This window comes from Schistocerca americana, chromosome 1 (genome assembly GCF_021461395.2).
Source record: "Schistocerca americana isolate TAMUIC-IGC-003095 chromosome 1, iqSchAmer2.1, whole genome shotgun sequence".
NCBI lineage: Eukaryota > Metazoa > Arthropoda > Insecta > Orthoptera > Acrididae > Schistocerca > Schistocerca americana.
Genome location: NC_060119.1, coordinates 330,389,940 through 330,410,722, shown reverse-complemented (window position 1 = coordinate 330,410,722; position 20,783 = coordinate 330,389,940). Strand labels below are relative to the sequence as shown.

The 20,783-nt window shown below is 43.7% G+C and overlaps 1 protein-coding gene across 1 annotated transcript in view; it reads right to left on the bottom strand.

The window, feature by feature from the left end:
- Positions 1-19,222, bottom strand: part of LOC124622355 — a 70,693-nt gene extending 51,471 nt beyond the window's left edge. The window contains exon 1 of the mRNA XM_047148036.1: positions 19,173-19,222. The gene's annotated coding sequence lies outside the window, so the exon portion shown is untranslated. The remainder of the gene's footprint in view (positions 1-19,172) is intronic.
- Between the last annotated feature and the right edge of the window lie 1,561 nt (positions 19,223-20,783).

The following is a 20,783-nucleotide window of genomic DNA, read 5'->3' as shown; positions in this document are numbered from 1 at the left end:
ATTCATGTAAAACGGGAAAAAACAAAGCTCAGTGTTAAGGAAATTGTGCGGTGTACATACACTTTGACAATACATTCACAATAAATGTTCAAAAATGTCTCCACCAGGTTCAATGAACTTAGCTGCACTTGTATGAAAATATTTCGCTGCTCGTTTCAGTTTCACAGGGTTGCTCTTAATTTCGTCTATTGCACTGATAATGTGAGCAAGTAATGCCTCACGTGTATTGATTTTGTCCTCATAAACTATGTCCTTTATCCATTCCCATACACAATATTCCATTGGCGTTAAACCGGGCGCCGGCCGCGGTGGTCTAGCGGTTCTAGGCGCGCAGTCCGGAACCGCGCGACTGGTACGGTCGCAGGTTCGAATCCTGCCTCGGGCTTGGATGTGTGTGATGTCCTTAGGTTAGTTAGGTTTAAGTAGTTCTAAGTTCTAGGGGGCTGATGACCTCAGAAATTAAGTCCCATAGTGCTCAGAGCCATTTGAACCAATTGTAAGTACATCTCACCAGTTAGACGTCCTCGGAAAATGAATAATCCAGTAAAGTGTGTGTTGATTATAACACACCTCACATTTACGCTAAATCGCTGCAGGAAATTGCATACGCTGTTGCATGTGAGTTTGCTTCAGTCCATACGTGCTCGTTACGTAAAGTTTTTATACCATCTCGAGTAAACTGTGCCTCATCAGTAAATAAAACGCATGTGTCTGACTGCCGATTAGTATTTAACCAGTTCCACAACTTTTTTTTTTTTTTCACTTGCTGCTCTTTATTTATTGACCCACCTTCTAATTGCTTATGGTGGGTCGTATTAAGCCTCTTAGCCACTGTGACTGGGCTCGGGCCCAGGAGTGGTTATGTGAGTTACCTCCCCTGTTCCCGATCCCACTCACACTGTTGCCCAAGTCTTGCCACGTGGAGGCGGGCTTTTACGTTATTTGTTCGTTTTTGTTCGTTGTGCAGCTTTTAGATACATTACAAATAATATAAATAATACGGAAATGGAAAACAATTTCATTTTGAATTTAAGAAGGAGTAAACAGAAAGATAGGAAAGAAAAGGATAGAGAAATTACCACCACCTATGTGTGGGTTGCGGTCAGGGTCTTGGAATGACCTTCAAGACGCTGGCCGCCACTCACAGTTCACATATGTACTTGTATACTTCATTAGCTTATTACTACTTACATAGTGCAAAATTAAATATTAACTAGTCTAGATGTGATGGAATGATTTTATTGAATTTGTTTAGGTCTGTGTTTGTGTCATTATGTGTGGTTGTGGGTGTGTGTGTGTGTGCTTGTCAGACAAGTTCTCGCTTGATGAATGATTGGCACCTCCCGGCTATATGGCAACTCAGCCTGGACGGTGGTTTTCCCCGATCTACATTGTGTATCTGTCGGGTTGGGCCCAGCTAAGGGGAACCACAATTAAGATCCTTCCATCCAGGCCCAGTGTTGCCTCTCGTCGGGAGGCGTAGGTTCGTATGGTAGGTGCCTATCTTGGAGTTAACCCTTGTTTACAGGTGTCATGTCACCTTTGACTGCATATCCTCTTGTGTGTGTTCTTGTATATATGTGCTATGTGCGTGTGTGTGTATGTGTGTACACGTGCATGTAAGACCAGTTCCCGCCTCCTGGTTACGCGGCAACTCAGCCTGGACGGTGGTTTTCCCCGATCTACGTTAAGTATCCGTCGGGTTGGGCCCAGCTAAGGGGAACCACAGTTAAGATCCTTCCATCCAGGCTGGGTGTTGCTTCTCGCCAGGATGCGTAGGTCCCTGGGGTAAGTGCCTGGCTTTTGACTATTACTCATTTGTGATTTTGTGTGCATGTGTGTGTTCTTTAGTGTTGGATGTTGTTCAGGTACCTAGACTACTCATACGCAGGTTGCCACAATGGGTCGTCGACATGGCTTATCTCAACATCTGTGTCTTCGCCCGAGGTGTTTGTACTGCTATCCATCTCATGGGCACTCTGTGGTCTGCGTCCCCGGCCTTGCCTTCTGAATGGTCTATTGTTTAGATATTCGGTATACAGAGACCTGGATATTTCGTCAGTTAGTGTATTAAGTTTGTCACATAGGTCTGGGTCTCGTAGAATGGTGTATATTTCATCTTGGGTATTCTGCCGGGTAATGTGTAGTGTGTGTCTAATGTTTGTGCGTTGCCCGCAGAATAGGACAGTGTGTTCTGGGGAGCCTTCTTCCCCACATGTGCATCTGGTAGTCTGCTGCAGACTCATGCGGCTCAGGTGCGTGGGATAAGGGCCGTGGCCTGTCAGAAAATGTACCATACCGCGGCTAGGATCGATATGCTTCAGTCTTAATCGTTCTTTGATGTCAGGGAAAAAGCTATAGACTCGTCGGCCCTTATCGCTGTTAGCCCACTCGCTCTGCCAGGTATCCACACGCCATGCTTTGAGTTGACGTGATGTAGCATATGGTACACCAGTGATCTGCCGAACCTGGTCTAGTTTCCCCATCTTTAGCCAGTACCTTGCCGCACGGTATCTTATGGTTACGTCTATTGGGAAGATTCCCATCACGACGCAAAGTGCGTCGACTGAGGTTGTGTTGAAGGCCCCTGTTAGTCGAAGCAGAATGCTTCTTTGCCCCCGCCGTACGGCGGTTCTGTTAGTGGATAGGCTGAGTCTATGGGCCCACGTGCTGGCAGCAAAACATAGTACCGACTCGAAGAGAGCGCAATGATATGTTCGTATGACTGACAGTGGTAGTCTGTATTGTTTCGAGTTTAGCCTTGCCAGTTTGTGCAGTATTTTTTCTGCTTTGTCCGTGGATATTCGTATGTGTTCGTGGAAGTTCAACCGTTCGTCTATGTAGACTCCAAGGTAGCGTGTTACTTTTGATCTTTTAATGTTTGTGTCCCCGATTTTGACTGCTGGGTTCCTATGCAGGATGCCCTTTAGTAGTGTGTAAGTTGTTTTATTTTCTGCTACCTTGAGCTTGTTGTCTGTGCACCATTGTGTAATTGTTTTGAGTGTATCATTGGCTCTGTCTTCTAGCTGGGCACGGTTGTTTGCTGACACTGCCACAAACAGGTCGTCAGCGTAAGCGACAACTCCATCTGTCGCATTGTGCTCCTCAAGTAATTCTAGGAGCGGTTCTAACATTATGTCCCAGAAGATGGGGCCGCAGATCGATCCTTGTGGACAACCTTTGGTAATGCGTTTGATTACTTTCTTGTCGTCCATGTGCCAAGCGACTGTTCTGTCCCTGCAGTAGTCTACAAGACTGTTGTACAGGGATTCCGGTACCTGCAGGTGTCTGAGCCTCTTGAAGAGGGCCGGCCACCATAGATTGTCAAATGCACCCGAGATGTCAATCATAATGGCTAGTGTGTACTTTGTAGGTGTGTTGTGTACAATTTGAAGTGCTTTGTTGATTGCATCGTCAATAGACTTTCCTTCCCGAAAGCCATATTGGTGTGGTGTCAGTCCCCGAAGAGTGCGATGTGTTTGTAATCTTTTGCAAAGGAGTTTTTCTTGTGTTTTAGCGAGTGTATTGATGAGGCATATGGGTCTGTATGATTTGGGTTCTGATGGGTCTTTGTCTGGTGCTTTTTTGATGATGACCGCCCTAGAGGCTTTCCACACTGCAGGCACACGGCCTAGCCTTAATGCGTCGTTCAGCAGTGTTGTGAGGTATGGGGTGATCTGCGGTGCTATCTGTTTTAGTACCTCAGAGTGGATACCATCTGGTCCAGGCGCTTTCTTATTTTTAAGTTCTGAGATCGCTATCGCCACCTCTTCCTGCGCAAACGGACAGGTGACGGTTGGTGTGGTGTAGGCTGTGGTAAGTTCTCGTCTCAATGCTGCTTGTTCAGGTGTGTCTGTGGTGGCGATGTCGTCAGGAAGGAGTTTGCCTAGCAGGTACTCCGCTGTGCCTCTCCATCCTTTAGTCATCACCCCGTCATCCTGTCGTAGCGTTCCCAGAACCAGTGGGCTCTTGATTTTTTCGGTCACGATCTTGTAAGGTTCCCCCCATATGTTAAGTTGTGTTTGTCTTGCTACGTAGTCATTCCATTGGTCTTTTCTAGTCTTATTTAGTTCTTGTTTGTATCTGTCCTTGGCAAGCCGGTATTCATGTAGTCTTACTTGTCTTTCTCTGTCTGAGATTGCCCTTTGGTAGAGTCTGCGTCTACGTCTGGTGTCCTGCTTGAGTTGTGTTAGGTGTGCTGTCCAAGGGCTGGTCTGCTGTTTTGTTTTGCGTGATGTGGGGATGCAGGTGTTTTGTATGTGTGTAATGATTTCTGTTAACTTGTGTGCTCTGTAGTCAACACTGCCTCTGATGTTCTGCAGTGATTGTTCCTGTATCTTGTGTCTTACTGTGTCCCAGTCTGTCCTATGAAAGAGCAGTCTTCTGGGTTGTGTTGCAGTGTTGTTGTTTGCTGTCTTCTGTAGAGTTAGTGTGATAACATTATGGTCACTCGTGGTAATGTGGTCATGTACCGTCCAGTCTAGTATGTGGGTAGTCGCGGCGTTATTTGCAAGGGTGATGTCTATGTTGGATGAGGAGCCGTCATGCCCTGTGAATGTAGGATGGTGTCCTTCCTCGTTGATGACGTTCAGTCCATTTTCATGTATTACGTCATTGATTATTCGTCCTCTGTCATCTGTTCTGTTGGAGTGCCATAGAGTGGATTTTGCATTAATATCTGCACAGATTAATAATTTTTTATTGCCGGCGTATTGTGCAATTTTTCTGATAGCATTTGCATAGGGATTAATGCAATGGCTGTATTGAGCATAAATCGATGCAACGATCCATGTATCGCCCCTGTACGTAATCTCCACTGTAGCAACGTGTTCTGTGCATAATTCCGTTATTTTAACTGGGTGAATGTCTGTGTTGAGGATTATGACTGACGCCTTGCAGTCTGCCTTACCCGATATTGATATCGCGTGGGTGGGGATATTGGTGATATGGCCTTGTTTCGTATATGGCTCCTGTATGCACAGGATATCGCAGTTTAGCTCATTCAGGACCTGTGGAAGTTCCAGACTGACGTGTGTGCTTCTCATGGCGTTCAGTTGAGCAACCCTCAGATCGGATGCTTCACGTGAACGTAGCACTTACTTCCTGTTTGACTGAAATCGAAGTAGGTCCTTCCATAGGCCCTAACGTGATCTTTGTATAATTTTTCGAGATCAAATTTTTCTTCTCTGCGAGCGCAAACCTGCAGGAGTAGGTCTAGCAGACTATCTGAGTCCGTGGGGATGTTCTCTGTTTTCAGGATTATTCTGTCCGTCTGCTCCGTTGTACGAAAGCAGACTGAGTTGCCATGGGGGTGGTATAGCCTAATGATCATTCTTTGCGCTGTTTCGAAGAGCTCCCTTTTTTCTAATCTACTTAATTTTAAGTTTAAATCTATGTTGATATAATTAAAATCGCTGGTGGTGGCAGCGGGTGTCGGCGTCTGCGCCGTCTTGGGGTGTCGTGGCTGAGTGGCAGCTACACGCTGCCCCTCTGCGATGGGTGCTTTGCTGATGCTGCTGTTGGTGTGCGCAGGGGGGGCAGCTGGTGGTGCTGGTGTTCCTCTTGCAGACACGGACTTGGGTGATGAGAGGGGGCCGGGGTCGCCTGTTGAAGGAACTTTTGTGGCACTGGGTGGAGGCGTCCGCGGTTGTCGGAATTTATCGTCACACGCAACTACTTTCCCCTCGCGTTCCACAACTCCAAGCGAAGGGCAGGATCTCCCAGATGTAAATGATGCAGTTTTTGTTTATGGTAAGGATACTGATCATTGTACTTCAGTGTACGCCATACGTTAGATTGTGAAGTGCCTAATCGTTCAGAGGTATGTCGTGTACTGGTACCAGGACTACGTTGAACAGCAGCCATGATATACTCATCATCGTCTTCACGTATCGAGGGCTCATATTAATTATACGCTAGGTAGAGAATCTGTCTCCCGTAACATTCGAAATACTCCGCTAATGGCTCGTGCATTCGGAATCCTCCACGTTGGATAACGTACGCTATAGTCGTTAACTGCGGCCGCAGCGTTACCATCACATTTGCAGTAAATAAACACCACATCGGAATATTCCACTGTTGTAAATTTGAATGGCATCCCTGTTTCATAAATAATCTACAAAGTACAACAGTTACTATGTGGTTTCACTTAAAACACTGTTGTTATTATGTTCTTTCACTGAAAAATACAGAAAAGTAACTCGTTTCAAGGTTAGGAAACGACTGAAACAACTCACTAGAAGTTACCAACAATTACATAAAAGTTTCTGCATCCTTAATGGAAAGTAAACAAATTTACTTGTATAATAATCTTTGCTTCTGTGGATGTTCTGGGAAACTACTGCAGATACACGTCTGGGACATGTTTTATTAGAGTCACCAGACCAATAACAACAAAATAAGTGGAAATCGTGCTTTACTTTAACCTCGTACAGTTTTGCGATGGCTTCATATTAGCGAATTTGCTAAATTTCAGGCTGAACATTTTACTAGCCGTAACTCCATACCTAAAAATTTGCGGACCTATGTTGACCATGAACTTTTTCCTTTAGTTTTACTTGTAGATTAAGATATTAAAATATTTGAATATGTTTGTAATAAATGCCGTGTGGCTAGGGCCTCCCGTCGGGTCAACCGTTCGACTGGTGCAAGTCTTTCGAGTTGACGTCACTTCTACGACTTGCGTGTCGATGGGGATGAAATGATGATGATAAAGACAACGCAACACCCAGCCCCTGAGCGGAGAAAATCTCCGACCCAGTTAGGAATCGAGCCCGGGTCGTTAGGTATGACATTCCGTCGCGCTGACCACTCAGCTATCAGGGGCTGATAATATCTTTGTGAAACATCCTGTATATTACTCCCGATAGCATTTGTTTTAGCACAGCGGAATATGGACATTAAAACATATTCTCTGACACTGAGTCTATGATGCCCTTGGTTGTTATTTTTTTCTTCAGTATTCTACTGTTGCCCCTATTTAAGAGCTGTTTTCGACTACTGGGTCTACTGTATAATGCTTTCTGTGAGACGAGGAAAATGAAATAATACAAAAGCAGTGCTCCCGGTTAATACAAGATAGCAATCGCATCTCTCAGGAAATAGCCTAAGTTCTGAAATATTTGGTACCAGTTTCGAATGCTATGATTAAGAATCTGCCCAACGTTCTAGTACACATCTCAGGACGTATTGAAATGAAGGAAAATGTGTACTATTGTCTAACTAAGAATTTATATTAATTTCCCCACATTCTTTTATTTCGTCATACAGTAATAAGAATGTAATTCGAAATAGCACAGTCTAATTTACTTAATTCTTTTAGTTAAACATGTTATATAAAGCTTTTTTTAAGCGAAATCTTCCCTTGTTGTAACATAAAAGAGCGTAACCGTAAAGACATAAAAATACCAGACACCTTGTAATGGGCGACGGCTTAGCGAACTTCTATTGTACTTCAATGCTTAAAAAACGTTTGTTCATGAAGAAGCAACGCACATGCATGGGAATATCGGAACTACCAAATGCGTCGTAGCAGTAATGTTCTTGTGAGAAAAAAATGTTTTTTCCTGCAATACTTATCTCGATAATAAAAACTTCTTACTCAGTAGACAAATGTTACTACTGTTTTGCAACAAGTAGGCACCCTTGAAGTAAAATCGGCTCTCGTTGGCGGCAAATATCTGAACAGATGAGAAACAGATCTCAGAAACACGACTACTGTCGTTTCGCGTGACATTTGACAAATAGAAGGAGGAAGTTACTGATGTTCAGCAGTATCGCCGCTGTGTGTTATTTTTCAAGCCATGGCCAGTGTTTCCGGTCCAGTATGTTCCCTTCGGCAACATGTGTCAATAATCTTCACTTTAAGCCGCGACGTGATTAATAGTCCTATGAGGAGCTACTTTGTCTTCAGCTGGCAGTAACTCTTCGAAGAACAATAGCGTGGTGCAGCAGATTCTTTTATGAGTTCATACGACAGTATGAGATACGCCAGTGGCAATATTTAAGACAGGCCGTCCTAAGGCAGACGAGCAGACAATGGTATACATAATGTACAAAACATAGATAAAGGGAGTGTAACTGTGAAAAACAAAGAATCTGACGCGGGAGGGGCATCGACCTTTTATAGCGCCATTTACATCGTTATATTCTTAGGAAAATGTGAAACAGCAGATATCATTTTGCTCGCCGTGAGCCAGTAGTGCAGTATCACACAACTCAGTTAACGAATGCATTATGAGATGCACACGTGAAATTCTTGGAGAATGACTAAGAATTGTCGCTGTGTTCATCACAGACAAGAAGCAAGAAACAAAATAATTATGGTTTTTTCTGCAAGAGTGTTATAGTCCACTACTAAAATGATCGTGGTCACGTTATATAATCTGGAGTAAATGTTCACTTCTTGCGATGAACAAAAAGGGAATACATCTATACATTTACATCTTCATGATTACTCTCCAGTTGCACAATTAAGGATCCCGGCAGAGGGTACGTCGAACCACATTCAAGCCATTTCTCCACCGTTCCACTCCCGAAAAGCGCACGAACATGCTACAACACCTCGTTAACGTGGAAGCAAGATATATGGAGCGATTATGTTATGAAGTTACAAAATTTCACGGATGATGGGAAGGGTAAATGAATCAGTTTGAGGTAAGACACCATGGTCCCGAAACGGACGAATCGAAAGTTATGGGCGAAAATCGTTCTGCTTCCTCTAACAGTGTAATACACTTACCGGTACTAACGTTGCTAAGAATGTAGGGTAGGAAACTTCCGGAGGTGGAAGTGTGTGCAAAAACAAGACAAAAATGTATAATACACACGGGCACCAAAAAGTGTACTTCAAGAGCTATGAGCACTTGTTCATCTTCGATATTGTGAAATAAATCTCTTCTACTGCGTACTCTTTGGTTTCCGTATTTTTGGTGGAGGTAGTATGTACCAAAAGAGTAAAGAAAGGCCAGTAAATATGGGCTCTAAAATGTATGACTACTTGTTCATTTTCACTACTGTGGAACATACCTACTGAACAAATGACCATAGAGCTCTTAAGTAACGCATTTCAGAGCACCCATAACGTTTTATCATTTCCGTTATGGGCTAGTTACAGCTAGCAATGTTTAGTACGACTCAATGAAACTGAGCTTCGGTAATGACGATGTTTTACTTGCGTAATGCGTGCTTTCATAACGGAGTCTTTCAGTTCTTTGTAAAGGAAAGGAAAAATTTTAGAGCGAAAAGCAAAAGGTTGTGTTTCTTTTACTATGACAACCGCATACGTGACAATAAGTATCGAGCTCTAGAAACTGCTTGAAATACAATTCTCAAAGTAGTTCCACTCTAATGAGGAACAAAAGGTACAACGACTGATGTACCTCAGTCTCAGTCCCACGAGACGCATATCAAAGTATGCGAAGAACTACTATGTCCAGTGGGAAATTTAAGGAGTAGGATGATTTGTGCGGATGATAGCGGTTGTAACATACAGTTCACGAATGTCTAAGGGGCTGCACGCAGGTGGGACAATGAACTCTATCGGAAGGACGGTTATCCAGATGATTTCCACATATTGCTTAGTGCGATTGGCGAGATGGCTCTTCGGAAAAGGCTTTCCCATCCTTCTCCATCCAAGATGTGCTTTTATCTGTACAGATGTCGACGACTGGGTGTAAAAACATAATCTCAATTCTTTTTACAGCTACTTCTGTTTAAGCGAGGTTACAGTCAGCGAGGAGAAGCAGTTGTACTAAGTATTGATCATTTGCAATTAAAATTAGCTAATCTTTGTTAATTTGGCGCCCCTTCTTCTTTAAAGGAAGGTGCACAGTACCTGATGAGAAGTAATTCTGTAAACCATTACCCCAACCAGTTTGACTGAATTTCACCTATTTAAGAAATTACTTTGTATCCCCCCGCGCGTTTCATTCAGAGATACCTGGAAATGTATAAGTCATATTATAAAGACTTACTTACTGATTGCATTTATTAATACAAATAGCTGTCACCAATCTCGCCCAGATGCTGGAAGAAATTTCCCTCGTTGGGTTTGGTTCGTCAGTGGTAGGAACGATAGCAGTGTGCAAGTTGTGATGAAATCAGTGGACAGTTTTCTGTACTAACTACCTCTTCACGACGTCTCATCAGCCGAAACAATAGGGAACTGATGGCGGGAATCTCTCTACAAATAATACGTTGGAACGGGACATTAAATCGTTTATTCCATGATGGTTTTCGAAAGGACATCTGGTGTTAGTGTCTTAGATCTATTTTCTTTTAGCTCGGTTACTCATCCGTCGTAGCATAAACTTGATGAGCTGTAGCAAGTTAAACCATTATCCCAAACAGACTGACTCAGTTTCACCTAACTAACCCTCACCAATCAAATTTCACCTTCAACGCATCAATCAACAGCAGGCTTCCCCCACAAGCTGTCAGGAGCGACAACATGAAGGTCATAAACCTTTGTCGAGACAGAACGTTTGGTTACTTTTTGATAATCTGGGAAATGACTGTATGGTTCACAGTTCAAATAATAAATTCTAACCTGTTTCAAAAATTGTAAAGATAGTGGAGAGGAAACTCTCAGTCTGTGCTAAGTAACGGAAGGAGTAATAGACAAAAATCAAGATAATGTGTGGAACTTATAGACCTAGTGAAAAATTTTGTCTATTAGAGTCCTTATGTTAGCCAACTTCATGAGACTCTTACTTCAGTGGAAGGGTTAGAAGAAATGCTGGATGAAGTGAGCAATTTACACAAAACAGAGTAAGGATTAGTAATAACTAAAGCTACTAAACATTTTCAGAGGGGAAACAGAAAGAAGCTAATTGATAAACAGAACTAGAGTTGACACGACAGGAGAAGTTGTGAAAAAAATTTCTTTTCAGTTGCAAGATGACAAAAAATAGTACGACGTAGAGGGATGAGGGTACATGCACACATGACAAGAGCCACCCCCTTAACGTTAGAGTTCTACTGGTGTAAAACATAGGCACAGAACTGAAGAAAAGCGACTTGAAGACAGTGTTCTACGGAAGAGAAAAATGGACCGTCGGAAAACCGTAGATGATGAAACTGAATGCTTTTCTGTACCGATGCTACAGTAGGACGATAAGCTACGGAAAGATAATCTCGAAATTGAAAGGTTCTAGAAAACATAACTTAGTAATGAGGTCTGGATATTCTTTAAATTAATAATGGGAGTGTTGATAGGTGATATAGGAAAGAACAGTAGTCAGAAAGAAATTTGCGAAAATCATTGAGGACGCTGTTGGGTAGTGTAGATGCATAGACACAGTAAGATCCTCTCCTGATCGAACCTGAAAACCAGCATTAAACTAAAAAAAGGTCCAATACTGGTACTTTTGAAAAAGAAATCTCTATCAATACGGTCTCCATATGAAAATAGCTCTTACCATAGTTGGGATTCCACGTTAAACTGCTGATGAAGCGGTACAATGTCAGGATGGATGCGACATTCACAAGTAGGAGTAATAAGAGGGTGTATCCGCCTTCAATATGGCGTGATTAAAACGATAGCCAGGCCATGTTAAAACCAACCTTGCGGTGTACGCCTGATTTTATTTTCAACAAGTATTATCTTAATTACCTTATTGTGTCAACATATTTGTTGGAAATTGATCGGGAAAGCTCTCATAAGCTTTGACGAATACTGTGAGATAAGGAGAAGTTATGTGCATTTGCTCCTCAAGCACCGGTATCCGGCCGTCTCACTCTTCTCCGAAAGAAAACTCTCTATGAACTGACAAGTAACCAGCTGTCAAGTTTTCCATGTTTTGTGCCGTCTGCTGATCTTCAATACGTCCGCAGAGCCACAACACAGAAATTCTGTGCAAAGGAACACTTGTTTGTTCTGTATGCTTTATTTACTGTATTTATATGAACTATCGTGTTCGAAAAATAGGTAAAGTAGCTCAAGACGTTTATATTTTTGACATATCTAACTTCACGTTCAATAAATCCGCATATCACCCTTGAAATAATAGATTGAAACTCGCTAGTGCCTCTGGCTCGATGCATTTCGCTACGCTGATACTGGAGAAGACCTTGGCGGCTGCGTCACAACTTGTTTGTTTCGACTTGTACGACAACATGCCGGACGTGTACACGTATGCGAAAGAAATGGGAATGTAAGTTTTGTCGTGGTTGTGTTGTTAAATGCGGAAGTCAACGTTAGGGACGGGGGAAATTGTTTTGTTTTGTATACAGTTATAAATATTCATTCAAAAATGAAAATGTAGCAGTAAGTTGATGACAGGGCATTATTAACATAAAGCGAAGAGGACTAAGGTTTTCTTCTACCCTACATCGTTCGTGGAACGAAAGCTTCAATTTGCACTTTATAAAATATGGAATCCAAGATGTTAGCAACACGAAAAAGTCTGTTAAAAACCATTATCTGCAGCATCAAGAAACACTACGAAATATTAAAAAGAGGATGAGGACAATATATGAAAGACTCTTACATTCCGACAGGAAACACCGCATTGCACATCTGGTCTTACTTGGTAACAAACTTGCTACAGCCAAGATCACATTGCTACTTCCTTATTTTGACAAACGATTTCCATACACTTTGTGTCATTTTCTGGTCTTTAACATAGTGCTTGTAACATTTCTTCTTTCTTGATCTGACGTAATTACATCAACATGCCTTCAAAAATTTCTGTTTGAAAACGCCTCCATTGTGAGTTGGAACGTCATACCAAGTTGGCATATTAGTGGATAAAATGTAACACATTATACAAGTTTATCAGAAATAAAACCTCTACAATCAAAAAGCACCTGGTGCACATGGCCAAGTACGTATACTCGTTTGTAGCGCTCTGATCTTATCGACGTAAGAGCCACCTTTTGCCTGTAACACGATGTGCACGTGTTACCTTCGTAACTCTGCCATCCAGCTGTAGCGTATACGCCGTCTAAGAAGTATCATCAACGAATGAAACATTTCAAGCTAACGCAAACAGATGTGCTAGTGTGCATTTACTGTATATTTTGATTTTTAAGACTTAACACTCATCTGTGAGAGCAGCATATACGAACATGGCCATGTGCACGAGGTGCTTTTTGATCGTAAATATTTTATTTTTATATCTGACAAACTTTTGTATAATGTGCTACATTAATATGACAACTTAGCATTAGGTTCCAAATCACAATGAACAACTTTTGCAATGAAAATTTTTGAGGGTTTGTAAATGAACAATTTCCTTTTTCTTGTAATGTCGATGAAAAACAGACTGTTCTTCTCAAATATTACGTCATAAATCATGATAAGAGATATATTACACGTACATGCACTGCGTTACATACCAGACGATGACAGTAAAGTCTGTCGAAACTGGTTGTCGAAAATAAAGAAGTATTACTGCCATCTTGGCTATAGAAAGTATTTTATCAGATAAAGCAGATCGCACCTTCTCTTTTCTCGACATGAGAAAATTCAGTCTAACAGGAAAACTGCTGAGAGGAGTGACGGGTGAGAGCGCCCGCCACACGTGACGCAAACAAAGTTGTTGCAAGTACTGTAGCTGTGATAGGGGTAACGTTTAAAGCCATATCGGGTAAACCCGATAAAAGAGTTTGTGTGGTCTAAACGCTGCTGTACATCTAGATATAAAAGACAAAGCTGTGTAACCACCACGTTTTGTACACTGTAGGTAAAAATCGGATATTTAATGTAATTTAAGAGATAGAAATTCGACGAAGCCTCCACTCTCAACCTCAAACTATTAACGAACGTATATACCCGAACCATAAAAATATTTTAGGCAGTCAAGACATATTTTAGGTTATCCCTCAAGTTACGTTTTTAAAATTTTTGTCTGTTTTGGAGAATTTCCTTCTCTAACTCTAATTTTGTCAACTGGTCTGATCTTTTCCAACAAAATTGGTTAATGTATTCGTTACACAGTTTTGTGATTTACATCTAGGTGCTTGGGTTTTCTTCCTCCCTAGCGTTTTGAGTATCCACAGTCTTTAATCTTGATTTCCCGCTCGCGGTCTTAAACTTTCCACCTTCTATAGCTGTATGCAGTAACCTGGTTTGCGACACATATCGAGAACGTTCGCGCTAGTCTGTTCCCACAACTGCTGGCCGGCGTGGCCGAGCGGTTCTAGGCGCTATAGTCTGGAACCACGCGACCGCAACGGTCGCAGGTTCGAATCCTGCCTCGGGAATAAATGTGTGTGATGTCCTTAGGTTAGTTAGGTTTAAGTAGTTCTAAGTTCTAGGGGACTGATGACCTCAGAAGTTAAGTCCCATAGTGCTCAGAGCCATTTGAACCATTTCTTCCCCCAACTGTTCATTGTTTTCCTTTCAGTACGGCCAAACGAGGGAGGCGGTGATTTCGTCGTCCTATGTAAGTCTCTTTCGCGTATTGTGTGGTCCTTTTCCTTTTTTTTAGTATTCAGTAGGTGTTTCGTGATTCTAGAAACAGGGGTTTTCTGAGGCATGTTTTCATTTTGATAAGTTCTTAGGTTCCCTCCTTTATAAAGTGGAACACGGAATTTTTTGTCCCAGAGACGACATTGGGTGGAAAACAACGGTAGTTATGTTATGCTTTAAGTCAATAATGCACAGTCATCGGTTTATTGTAAATTTTCATTTTTGAATAACTGTTTATCCGTAATTGTAACATATTGCTTCCATCTAACAGTGTATGACACAAGATGGAATTATATTATTCCGAAACCGGTTATAAACAATAAAATAATATTCGTTCAACAGCTGCTGCGGTTTTCATCATTTTGCGTAAATTGACACCTAGAAGGATTAAGTAAAGGCCACCCCATCATCTGACCAAAACCCCAGACCGTGGGACACTGAAAAACAGCTCCACCGTTCACAATAGTGAACCACGCGAGCTCACCGGCGTGGCGTTATGTGCTCATATAACGTATCAGCCACATTCTGTGAGACATTAGTCATTCTAAAAGCGTATCTAATAGCAGTAACTAACACAAAGCGTTCTGACAGGTGTCAGCACATATGGTGGCCTAGAAATCGAAACACGGCCATTGATTTTTATGTGTAGTGTCCTTACGGTATGAGCTATTTAAGAATAACTCATGTACCAATTTGCAGCTTAGATGTACTTCTTCACAAACACAGCAGAACCTCTCCACTGATGACGGTATGTATCAAAATAAGGAAAGACCAAAAACAGAAAACTTTACTATGACTAGTACGGTGTAGGAAAACCGTTGGCATCAAAAATATCTTCTACTCGTCTCGGAGAGGATAAATGGGTCTTGTACGATTGTTCCTCCAAAATAGTGGTGGTTTCCGTGGTGTCACCGCCAGACACCACACTTGCTATGTGGTAGCCTTTAAATCGGCCGCGGTCCATTAGTATACGCCGGACCCGCGTGTCGCCAATGTCAGTAATTGCAGACCGAGCGCCACCACACGGCAGGTCTAGAGAGACGTCCGGGCACTCGCCCCAGTTGTACAGCCGACGTTCATAGCAATGGTTCACTGACAAATACGATCTCATTTGCCGAGACGATAGTTAGCATAGCCTTCAGCTACATTTGCTACGACCTAGCAAGGCGTCGTATTCAATTGATAATTGATATTGAGATTCTATTAATGTATCATCAAGAGCGATGTTCTACAAATGTGGATTAAAGTTAAGTATTCCAGAAGCTACGTACTTTTGTTTATAGCATTCATTACGTATCCTGTTTCAGACCTCACGCCAGCCTGCGTGAGTTTAAGCGCGTGCCTTTCGGCTTCCTCTCATTGTGTCTAGGGTGTCTTGTCTAGACACAACAGTTTCAGCTAACGATAATGGATGTGAAACGCGCCCTTCTATCCAAAGTGCGCTAGAAAATGTAATAATGTTGATATCTGGGTAGATGTGACAATTCATCTTCGTGCTCACGAAACCAGACCTGGACGATACGAGCTGTGTGTAAAGGGTCACTGTCGTGTTGGAAAACATCACCACTATTGAGAATGGGATGAACCTGATCAGCCAAAATAGTCGCATAATCCTCTGAAGTAATGTGACCTTGTAGGACAGCTACGGGACCCATGGAATGCTACGATATGACTGCCCATATCACCGAACCTCTGCCATTTTTCAGTCTTGGGGCGTAAACTCTGCCAGATGCTGGAAACAGTTTGAAACAAGCTTCATCTTACGAAATGACATTTTCCATAGTCCAGGTTTTATGGCTTCGGCTCCATCGACGTTATCTGGATCACTGATGAGTGGTTTTGGAATACCAGCTTGCCCTGCAGTTCCTTGCTTATGGATGTCCTTTCGTGTTGTTTCGGTGCAGACAGAGTTAGCGAGTGTGACATTCCTTTCTGCAGTGGCTTTTGCAGCTATTGTCCATCTATTCTTCGTCTTATGACCATCCTTCATGATGACTCAACTCACACTTGATCTTCGTTGTGTCTTAGAGGCTATTGTTTTCGCGCGTTCTCTGTAAGTGGTATCAATCCACTATACGGTCTGTCTTGGAACACGTAACACTTCGTCTGCCTTCATTACGGAAGTGCCCACCGTGCGGGCACTAACCATTTATGCACGCTCGGCTTCGCCTAGCTGCGACACAATGCACTCACAACCACACAGAACTGACCTCGACTGACGCTTGCAAAGTGTTGTCGACATTGCACAGGTCCCGCTCACGGTCAAACACAACAGCGTAAGCTACAGGCTTAGCTAGCATATGCATCCATGTTGAAGCAAGAATTTCCATATTTTATATATTTTCGCCCAACCCCTGTATCTTGATCGACTGCCATTCCTAGTAGAGTGAAATGGCGGTGAATAGGATAGCGGCAGCTTAATGGTTCCAGAACTTGTTTTCACCGTGCAGCGGACTTTATACAGAAACGTCCTGGGTGATTAAAATTGTGTGACGGTATTTGAGTTTTACGGACATTGATTGTCTATACAGGCACGTCTCACTATCCACCCTCACAGCGTCATGTCTGAACGGTCCTGTCTCTCCCAGTTTCCAAACTTCACATTGTCTCCCCTGCACGCATTGCCTGCCTGTCGGGAAAAGGCACTGGCTGAACTGAATCAGCGAGTAGGGCAGGTCACGAGTCGGCATGGATAGCTCGGCAGGTATTAGTATTGCGCCTGAAAGACAAAGTTTCATGTTAGAAACAAAATCGGCATGAAGTAGCAGCCCCATTTTTATTTTTAAACTGGATTCTCCACTGTAGAGCTGTGAATCTTTCTAACAGCGTACCACCGAGGCTGTAAGGTCTTCCTAAAGTGCATAAAGAAGGTCTGCCTTTACGGCCTATAGTGAGTAATATTGATGAGACCATTTGTTGGCAAATGTTCACACCATATAAAGAACTCTGCTGAATTTATTAACAGACTGGGGGCTCTCCACTCAAGTAGTTCGGATCTTCTAGTGAGTATTGATGTAGTTTTCCTTTTCACAAAAGTACCTCTTGCGGATCCCTTGATTCTAATTGGTCAACAATTTGAATCGGACATTACTGCTTTGTACTCTCTCCTCAACTTATTTTATGTTTAACCAGGAATATTTTGAACAGTCTGAGGTGTCGCAATGGGCAGCCTTCTGTCTCCTCTGGTGGCTAACCTCTTTATGGAGGATGTTGAGGAGAGAGCACTTGATTCAGCGGTCTGTAAACCAACTGTTTTTTGGAGGTACGTCGATGACACTTTCACAGTGTGGCCCCACGGAGAAGAAAAGTTAATGGAGTTTTTTCATCATCTTAACTCCATCCATGACAGTATTCGATTTACTATGGAACTAGAGAAAGATGGCTGCCTTCCATTCCTGGATGTTTTGGTTAAACGGAAGAGTGACGGCACAGTGGGACATTCTGTCTATCGCAAGCCCACTCGCACTGATTTGTATTTGCATTCTTCAAGTTGCCATCATCCATCCCAGGCCATGAGTGTACTTAAACCCCTTGTACACAGGACACACACAGTGTTGGATGCAGAGCATTTGCCTAAGAAACTGGCACATTTGAGGACGATGTTCAGAGACAATGGGTACTCGACCCGGCAAATTAACAGGGCCTTCTCAACTAGAGCCAGGAACCGGGAAGTGGATAAAGAGGAGGACGCGCCAGCCAAGTCCCCTAGCTTTTCTTCCCTTTGTCTGAAATATGTCCTTCAAGATAGCAAGGATTCTAAATCATTTTAATGTGAAAGTGTTTTTTCGTCCGCCCTCTAAGATTTCGGATTTGCTGGGATCGGTGAAGGATGATTTGTTACGGCGGAAGGCGGTAATTTACAAAATACCATGTCAATGTGGTATGGCCTATATAGGACAGGCAACGTGTACAGTGGAGGAGCCTTGTACATAACATCAGCGTTGCACGCGCCTACTGCAGCCCAGTAAGTCTGCAATTGCGGAATATTGTATTTCTAACGGACATTCAATGGAGTACGACAAAACTTCGATTTTGGCCACTGCAACAACTTTTTGGGACTCCATTATCAAAGAATCAGTTGAAATACGCATTGCGGAAAATCTAATGAACCGTGACAGTGGTTACCAATTGAATAACGCATGGAATCCCGTCACCTCCGAAATTTGCTCGCGACGAAGACGCCAGGGGACTTCGATAGCTGCGGCCAGCGACAATAACGACGGCAGCTGAGTACTGCAGTTCCACCAGCAAGGGCGCTGACGCTGGGCGGTGTGGCCCTTCTGTCTCCACAATTGCAACGCATGCGCAGCAGTACTATAAGCGCACTATATAAGCTGGAGCGGAGAACGTCTTCGTCAGTCCTCGTTCGGCTCACCTGAAGATGGCTGGCAGTTGTCCAGCCGAAATATCGTGCAATGAAGTTTACGAAGACCGGCTGCAAGCTCGAAATCCTTTTGAACAGATTAGTCGCGGTCCGGCTCACATTTTTGATCTTGAAGAAGTTACGTTGCAGTTCACTCTCTGTTCCTCGGGTACAACTTAACGCTTGTTAGTTCGCGACGCGGAGCACTGGATATGTGTCGACGCGGTGGTGTCGCAGCAGCGACTGCGCAACGCTCTGGTGACGTGCCAGTCACGGCGGTTCGCCGCTTGAAATGCGAGCCACATACGTCACAAAGCGCCGGGCAGCGGGTTCACTGTCGGGCGGCAGCTGAGCGCAGCTGCGTGCAGCTGTGGAGCCGCGCCGGCCGCTTACCGTGTCAGAAGGACGCTGATCGCTGCGCGCGGGACGGACAACACTGCGCCGCGCCGCGTAGGGCAGCGCCGAGCTGCTCACACCGGTTCCCGCCAGACTCACGTGCGCCGCGCCAAGTTCCCCTTCCCCTCCCGCCCCCTCCCCCTTCCCCTCCCTCACCCCTTCCCATCCGGTCGCCCAAATGCTACTGAACAAGGTCTCGTAACACGTATTTGTCGCTTGTTATATCTTACTCACCTAGTCGCCATTGCGGAGCGGAGCTTGTAACTGCCTGAAGATATCCTATCTCTGTGTCCTGCTGTTTACTTCCCTTCCAGTAAGGAAGCGAAGTGCTTAAGACACTGTCACGAGGCCGCCGGCTCAGCAGGGCCTCACGCCAGATGCCGTGTGTCCGCCGCCGGCCACACGCTGCTCTTGTTTAGTACAGCACCAGAATCCAACTTCAATGTATAAAACAGATTCAGACTTCTGACTACTCTTCAATTAATGATGGGTTACATATTTGACGGTAAGTGTTTAAGAGAGTTCTTTTGGTAGCCTACGGCAGTTTTAAACTCTAATCCTGGGCAATTTGTGCTCCATTTTAGGCAAAAGATGGTTTTCTATGCATGTCAATGTTTATGATATCTCCTAAACTATGTATCACTGAATAATACACGAGAGCGCGATGAAAAGTAAAACCTCCCAATTTTTTACTCTGCTCTCAATCTCGATGAAGGTATTACACGTCAGCAAATACACTATGTGATCAAAAGTATCCTCTCTGAAAATGACTTACAAGTTCGTGGCGCCCTCCATCGTTAATGCCGGAATTCAATATGGTGTTGGCCAATCCTTAGTCTTGATGACAGCTTCCACTCTCGCAGGAATACGTTCAGTCAAGTGCTGGAAGGTTTCTTGGGGAATGGCAGCCCATTCTTCACGGAGTGCTGCACTGAGGAGAGGTATCGATGTCGGTCGGTGAGGCCTAGCACGAAATCGTGTTCCAAAACATCCCAAAGGTGTTCTTTAGTACTCAGGTCAGCGCTCTGTGCAGGCCAGTCCATTACAGGGATATTATTGTCGTGTAACCACTCCGCCACAGGCCGTGCAATAAGAACAGGTGCTCGATCGTGTTGATATCTGCCGTCGCCGTCCCCGATTTGCTCTTCAAAAGTGGGAAGCAAGAAGGTGCTTATAACATCCATGTAGACTTGTGCTACGATAGTGCCACGCTAAACAACAAGTGGTGCAAGCCCCCTCCATGAAAAACACCACACCATAATACCACCGGCTCCAAATTTTACTGTTGGCACTAGACACGCTGGCAGATGACGTTCACCGGTCATTCGCCATACCCACACCCTGCCATAGAATCGTCACATTGCGTACCGTGATTCGTCACTCTACACAACGTTTTTCCACTGTTTACATTCCTTACACCAAGCGAGGTGTCGTTTGGCGTTTACCGACGTGATTTGTGGCTTACAGACTGCCGCTCGACCACGAAATCCCAGTTTTCTCACCTCCCATCTAACTGTCAAAGTACTTGCAGTGGATCCTGATGCAGTTTGGAATTCCTGTGTGATGGTGTGGATAGATGTCTGCGTATTACACATAACGCCCCTCTTC